This window comes from Herpailurus yagouaroundi, unplaced genomic scaffold (genome assembly GCF_014898765.1).
Source record: "Herpailurus yagouaroundi ecotype Mexico unplaced genomic scaffold, PumYag 206, whole genome shotgun sequence".
Classification (NCBI taxonomy): domain Eukaryota; kingdom Metazoa; phylum Chordata; class Mammalia; order Carnivora; family Felidae; genus Herpailurus; species Herpailurus yagouaroundi.
Window position 1 is genome coordinate 4,777,510 of NW_024412437.1, and position 7,615 is coordinate 4,785,124.

The following is a 7,615-nucleotide window of genomic DNA, read 5'->3' on the forward strand; positions in this document are numbered from 1 at the left end:
TATTTTTTTATTTATTTTTTTTTTTAGGAGAAGAAATCAGGGCGCCTGGGTGGCCCAGTGGGTTTGACGTCTGACTTCGGCTCAGGTCGGGATCTTGCGGTTCGTGGGTTCGAGCCCCGCCTGGGGCTCTGTGCTGAGAGCTTGGAGCCTGGAGCCCGCTTCGGATTCTGTGTCTCCCCCTCTCTCTGCCCCTCCCCCACTCACGCTCTGTCTCTCTCTTCTCTCTCTCTCAAATAAACTTTAAAAAAAGAAAAAGAAATCCATGTTACGTCTCCCTCACACCTGTGCTTGAGGAGTAAAATCAGATTTTGCTGGAGTAACAATTTCATCCGGAAATCTCAGTGGGTTTAGCCCAACGAAGCCTTCTCTCTCACTCACGTGCCTACTTGTTTAATGAAGGTCACAGCACGACTCAGGGACCCGGCTTTAGGGACACACCGAGATCCCAGTGAGTGGCCTTCGAGATCATCACAGGGAGAAAAGAGAGGCACCGGCTGTTAAGGTCTTTGGCCGGGAAGTGACATAGTCACCCCAACTCCCATACCATGGGCTAGAACCAGTCATAGGGCCTCCGCCTGGCTGCAAGGGGGCTGGGAGACAAGGGGAACACGTGGATTTTGACGCCTCTGCCGCAGTCTCACGATACTTAGTTCACATAGGATGACTTTTTTTTTTTTTTTTCTTTTTCAACGTTTATTTATTTTTGGGACAGAGAGAGACAGAGCATGAACAGGGGAGGGGCAGAGAGAGAGGGAGACACAGAATCGGAAACAGGCTCCAGGCTCTGAGCCATCAGCCCAGAGCCCGACGCGGGGCTCGAACTCACGGACCGCGAGATCGTGACCTGGCTGAAGTCGGACGCTTAACCGACTGCGCCACCCAGGCGCCCCAGGATGACTTTTTTTTTTAACGCTATCAACTTGCATTTGTGTAGAGCTTATTAACAAATGCATCCGGGGGGTTCTTTGCATGGATTATATCTAGTTCCCTCAAGCCCTGTGAATACGTCATCCCTCCCGTCTCCAGAAGAGGAAATTAAGGAAACAGCACGGGAAATGGAAAGGAGGGCCGAACAGCCAGGCCGTCTGACCTGAGCCTTTTCTGTTCTTCCACCAAAGCCTGACATCACAATGTGGGGGAGACAGCCTATCAGGAACCGATGTTCCCCGATTATAAAAGCAACATTTCTTGGTGTAAAAATCAAAAAACAGAGGGTGCGGAGAAAGCGATGCTCCGTCAAGGGTTTATTTAGATTCCTGCCGGGGCCTCCGTAAAGACAGGGAGAGGTCGTGGGGGAGACCGCGAAACACGCTGATCTGTTCGCCAGCGGGAAAGCAGGGACTGTATGGAGATTTGAGTGAGATTTTTGCAGAATGGGCGGATTTCACAACACAAACTCGTTTCTATCCGGTTGAAATACAATCACTTCCTCCTCTCGGAGCTGGCTTCATGCTGTGTTGCAACAGATCTCTTGTTTTCGCAGGGCCACGTGGATTCCCAAGCCCATCCTGACCTCATGGGGTCACCGCTCTGGCTCAGCGGTTGAGTGAGACCTAGCCAGGGTCTTACTCAGGGGCTTCTGAGCTGGAGGGGAGCCCAAGGAGAGGAGGCCTGAATAGGAACGGGCGTTTCAGGACCCATTCCAGGCACGGGAACCGTGGGGACAGACCTCCGTTCTGATGAGCAAAAATCAGAGGAACCAGTGATCCGAAAGGGGTCTACGTGTCGGAACAATGGTAAGAAGACTCGCTCACCTTGACGCGTTGCCTCCCCTGTGCCAGGCGCTATTTTAAGCACTTTGCAACTTTGAGCTGTTGAATCCTCACAGAAATTCCGTATAAAATCAGTGTTGCCGTCACGACTTCCTTAAAGGCACGGGGACCAGATGACTTGTCCCGGGTCACACGGCTACAAAGTGGCAGGGCTGTGATGAAACCCAAGCCTGGAATCAAAACGTGGGTGAGAGATTCTACCAATAACCGATGTTCCCTCTGTTTTAAAAAAGCAAATTTTTGGGGGGGTGTAAAAATAAAAAAGCAGGTCTGTGGTGTATAAGGACTGACAAGTTGAGCTATTTTTAATTTTTATTTATTTATTTACGTGCATTTATTTTGAGAGAGACAGAGAGGGCGCGGGTGGGGGAGGGGCAGAGAGAGAGAGGGAGAGAGAGAATCCCAAGCAGGCTCCCTACTGTCTGTGTAGAGCCTGACGTGGGGCTCGAACTCATGAGCTGTATGATCGTGACCTGAGCCGAAACACAAGGGTCTCTTAACCACCTGAGCCAGCCAGGCGCCCCAGTTGAGCTATCTTTTAAAGCTTTTTTGGTGCTTCTAGCCGACCCGGCAATAGCGATTCCTGTGTCCGCAGCAGACAGGTAAGGAGCATTTCTGCCTCGGGCATGTCTGGGCCGTGATGCAAGGGGGCATCTGAGAGCTCCGCCCGCAAGGCCTCCTGCCCTCCAATCTCACTTCAGATATGCTTCCAGGACCCGATCTGAGACAGGAGGCAAAGATCAAGTCAGTGTGGAATTTCCGCCTTTGAAATCCGGTTTCTAGGGGAACCTAGCCTGTCTGAGCCTTTCTCTTCGACCCAAGGTGGGCGTAGTAACAGTACCTCTCTTGTGGGGTTGTGGTGAGAATTAAGTGAGATAGTATGCAAAGGACACAAGCCCTGTGCCTCGCCCCGAGCGCCCAGAGTACGTGCTCACCAAGGGTCGGCTACTGTCAACGTCACCAACTCACCAGAGGCACGGCCGGACGGGAAAGAGATCAGCCTGTTTAACTGGCTGAAAAAATACTCGGTGACAAGAGATGAGAAGAGAAGAATTAAAATGGCATCTGCCATCTGCAGGACTCCTGTCGTTTCAAGTCGTGTGACCGAGGACCGTTCGCTGACGGACCCGTTTTCGCTCAGAGCGTGAGTGTAGGGGGTGGGAAGGGGTGTGGTTTCTTTTCTCTTTCTTTTAAATTTATTTACGTATTTTGCGAGTGAACACAAGCGGGGGGGGGGGGGCAGAGAGCGAGGGGGAGAGAGCGAGAATTCCGAGCAGGCTCGGCACCGTCCGGGTGGAACCCGACGCAGGGCTCGAGCTCACGAGCTGCGAGACCGTGACCTCAGCCGAAGTTGGACGCTGAACCCCCCAGGCGCCCCCGGGGTGTAATTTCTGAAAGAGGTAGGCTAATTGCACATTGACCCGGTTCTGTGTTTTCTCCGCCTGCAAGCATGAGGCATTTGACGTCCCGGTGACCACGGACAAATCAATACATGTATTTTGTCTCTCTGGATGCACTGGGGCTTCCAGACAAGCGGGGGGCCCTGGCTGGGCTGGACCCACGGGTGTTTCACCCTAGCAATGGAGCTGACCCCGGCTGCTGAGTGTCATCGACCTGAGTATCACACACACATGAGTAAGGCTGGATACGGACAGGTAGCAAGTTGCCCGCATGGAACATAAAACAATGTACCACATGAACCAGGCACCCTGTTCAGTGCGGGACAGACCCCGCTACCCCTTGGGGGTGGGTATTACAGCCCCCCACTCCTGACCCGGACGCTGAGGTTCCAGGAAATGAGCCTCAGGCCTTTGGGCGCCTGGTGGCAGAGCTGGCATTTAAACCCAGAACTGCCTAACTACAGAGCCTCTCAAGTACTCTTTTTTCTCATTCATTTACCAAACATTTATGAGGCACCTGTTGTGTGCAAGCAGCCTTTTAGGTACGGGATCACACTGCCAAAGAGGCGAGCAAGCCTCCGTCCAGCGGCTCCTGTGGCTGCCGCAAGAAATAACCCCAAACGTGGTGGCTTTCCAGAAATTTATTTTCTCACCGTTCTGGACTCCCAGAGCTTGACATCGAGGTATCAGTGAGGCTATCAGGCTCCTTCCAGGAGCCCCGGGGGAGAATCCATTCTTTTTTTCTTTCAGCTTCTGGTGGCTGTTGGCCTACCTTGCCTGGTGGCCACATCACCCCGGTCTCTGCCTTCTTGGTCGCACCGTGTCCTCTTCTGTGTCTAACCTCCCTCTGCTTTTCCTTATAAGGACCCTTGTTCTTGTTTTAGGACCCACCCAGATCATCCAGGATGATCTCCTCATCCTAAGATTCTGAATTACATCTGCGAAGACTTTTCTCCCCCACCACCCCCTAAGATACCAGTGAAAGATTCGGGGGGGATTCGGATGTGGATATATCCATTCAGTTTGATACAATCCTTAAACGCTTGCGATCTAGTGAGGTTTTACGCTAAGCAGATCAATAAACAAGAAGGCGTTAAATTGTGTCAAGAGCCCTGATGAAAATAAGGCAGGAGTGGCAAGAAAGAGTTGGGGACCCGTCTAGGTTGATGGGACAGGAAAGATCCCTGTGAGTGGGCGGTTTTGAAAGGAGATCCAAAGGGCAAGAAGGAGCCAGCTGTCTCCTTTGGGGCGCAAATATTCTGGCCCATCTGCTTGTTTCTGTTTTTGTTTTGAGAGGGAGAGAGAGCGCACAAGTGGGAGAGAGAGGAAGAGAGAGAGAAAGAAAGAAAGAGAGAGAGAGAGAGAGAGAGAGAGAGAGAGGAAAATCTTAAGCAGGCTCCACACTCAGAACAGAGCCCGACTCAGGGCTCAATCCCATGAACCTGGGATCATGACCTGAGCTGAAACCAAGAGTCAGAGGCTCAACCGACTGAGCCCCCCAGGCACCCCTCCCATCTGCTTACTTTTCTATACTTAACGAGTAACTGATGTTTTTGGATGAGTTGGGCATAGCAACCCTCCCCGCCGCCAGGAAAGTCAGGAGGAAGCATTTTTGTAAGTGCAGACAAAACAGTTTTCATATCACAGTTCATGAGTAGTCTTAACAGACCGCTTAGCTCTGTTATTGCCTGAAAGAAGGGCCATAGAACAACTGCCATAAATCCAAGCTCATCATTTCTGGCTGACCTCCTCAGACCTTTTTAATGGCTTTACAGCTCATAACAGAACAGAAAACCACCTCATTCGGTTACATTTTGCAATGAATTTAACCCTCAGGGACCACTAGTAAGTTCCACTGCTCAAATTAGGCTTTCGATCGTTGCTCTGTTGATGGTTTTTTTAATACCTAAGGTGGGCATTTGGTTATTATCTATTTTCATATTTTTCCAGCCCCAAATCTTGCAGTCACATGCTACGGCATATGGCTTGGAGGTACTGATTACCCTCTGGCCCATCTGTCACAGCAGATCCACACGTATCTCGGGAGGATCCCGACTGCCCTTGGAACTTGGGCTCCTCGCTGGGCACAGGTCGGTGGCTTTGAATCCACTCACCCGTCTGGTTTGACCGTGACTTTCTTCAAGAGCCTTTTGTTTTTATCTCCAAGTTTAGCCAACAGCCAAGTCTGTTTCTCTGCGCTGAATGTCAACCCTGACGAGCTGCACTCCAGGTGCCTCCAGGAGTTTGACCCTAAATGCGCTGCCACTCAGTGTCGATCAGAAGCTCTGCTAAGACAGCGGGAGGGGTGGAGGACTTCCCCAAGGGTGGGGAATGCTCCCCATTCCCCTGGAACCTCAGCGCTGTCGATTTTCTCCTTAGATAAGACAAGCCGGCAGGCCTGTGTGCCGGGAACTGGGCAGTGCGGCCCACGGGGACATGACTGCACGTACTTGCTCTGGGACACAGTGCTGCTCATGCTGGGGAGTGCACGGAGTCACTGACGGGACCGTCTTCCAAGGTGGAGGACCCTGGTCCTTACCCACAAGGTGTCCTCTGAGCGGTAGGATGTGAGGGAGGAGGACCCCGGGGAATTGACGGGAACCCTACGGTCTTCCTGGGCCACAGGCTAGCATTCGCCCTGTAGACACGACTGATGGGTCTCCGAGCACAGCTAACTAACTCTGGGGTGGGCAGGTGTTCACAGAAGTGCTCTGAGAAGCTCTTCACTCTAGGCCCCATCTGTCCTATTTTCCCTTGGACTTGTTTTTCTCAACTATTTTACATTTATTTTATTGTATTTTTAAAATTTTTTCATTAAAAATTTTTTTTAATATTTATTGATTTTTGAGAGAGGGAGAGAGAGAGAGAGAGAGGGCAAGTCGGGGAGGGGCAGAGAGAGAGGGGGCAGAGGGTCCGAAGCCGGTTCAGCTGTCAGCACGGAGCCTGATGTGGAGCTTGAACTCATGAACCACGAGTTCATGGCCTGAGCCAAAGTCAGATGCTTAACCGACTGAGCCACCCAGGTGTCCCTACATTTATTTTAGGAGATAGATCATAACGATGTTTATGATCTATCTCATCATAAAATAATATGACAGTTACAAAGGTAACTGACGGCCTTTCTATTCATAACGGTACGGGGGGCAGGGTGCTCTCCCCAAACACCTAACGTCCAGGACCTAAACCCTTGGAACTGGGGAATGTGACCTTGTTTGGAAATGGCAGCTGTGCAGATGTAACACAGTTCAGGATTTTAAGAAGAGATGGTCTTGTAGTATTCAGGTGAGCCCCAGATGCAGTGACACGTGGCCTTCGAAGAGAGACACATGGGCGGAAGAGGAGGTGATGTGACCGTGGAGGCAGAGCTTGGGGTGATGCGGCCCCGAGTCCAAGAATGCTGGCAGCTACTCTTGTAGAAAGGACTTGTGCCCCCCACCCCCCCACGCCCCGCCTCCCCAGAGCCTCTGACACCTTGGTGTCAGATTCAGCCTCCAGAAGTGTGCAAGGAAACATTCGTCACCGCAGCCCTAGGAAACCAATGCAGTGACGGAATTCCCTTCTCAGAACTTGCTCAGGAAATGCCAAGACCCAATGGCTCAAAGACGTGGCTGCCAGCTTCTGAGACGTGGGGCGTGGTCTCAGGCTCGCAGCTGTTGCCGAACGTCTCGTAAAGTATCTCTGCCCAGGGGTCCAGGCATGGAGCAAAAAAGTGTGTGGCGTTAAAATCCTTCCTTGATGGCAGGGGCGCCTGGGTGGCTCAGTCGGTTAAGTGTCCATCTCTTGGTTTCAGCTCAGATCATGATCTCATGGTTGGTGAGATTGAGCCCCATGTCAGGCTCTGCCCTGACAGGGTGGAGCCTGCTTGGGATTTTTTTTTTTTTTATTTATTTTTGAAGGAGAGAGAGAGAGAGAGAGAGAGACAGAGTGTGAGCAGGGGAGGGGCAGAGAGCGAGGGAGACACAGAATCTGAAGCAGGCTCCAGGCTTCGAGCTGTCAGTACAGAGCCCGACGCGGGGCTCGAACCCACGAACCCTGAGATCATGACCTGAGCTGAAGTCGGATACTTAACCGACTGAGCCACCCAAATGCCCCCTGCTTGGGATTTTCTCTCTCTCTCTCCCTCTGTCTCTCTGTCTGCCAACCCCCTTCCCCCCTGCTCCGCTCTCTCTCTGTCTCAAAATAAATAAATAAACATTAAAAATATTTTAAAGTCCATCCTTGATGGTATTTGATTTTCTGATAGCAAATGATACTGGAAGACCTCAGTTTCTCATTCTTCTATTAGAATAACATAATGCTTATGATTATAATAAACACAGCACACAAATGTTTCCCTGTGTTGTTCTGACACCATCAAGTTTCACTGAGGGAGTTTCTGTCCATTTCAATGGAGACTCCTCTGAGAGGTGTGGTCTCTGATGGTCTCCGTACAAGGCAGTACTC

General features: G+C 51.2%; 1 long non-coding RNA gene across 2 annotated transcripts; it reads left to right on the plus strand.

The window, feature by feature from the left end:
- The first annotated feature begins 1,458 nt into the window (after nt 1-1,458).
- Nucleotides 1,459-6,972, plus strand: LOC121015336 (uncharacterized). 2 transcript variants are annotated; one of them, XR_005783768.1, is made up of 4 exons: nt 1,459-1,736; nt 1,829-1,959; nt 5,552-5,732; nt 6,455-6,972. It is a non-coding gene; the product is annotated as an uncharacterized LOC121015336 (long non-coding RNA). The 2 variants fall into 2 exon arrangements; XR_005783767.1 differs by having other exon boundaries at nt 5,552-5,690.
- The last annotated feature ends 643 nt before the right edge of the window (nt 6,973-7,615 follow it).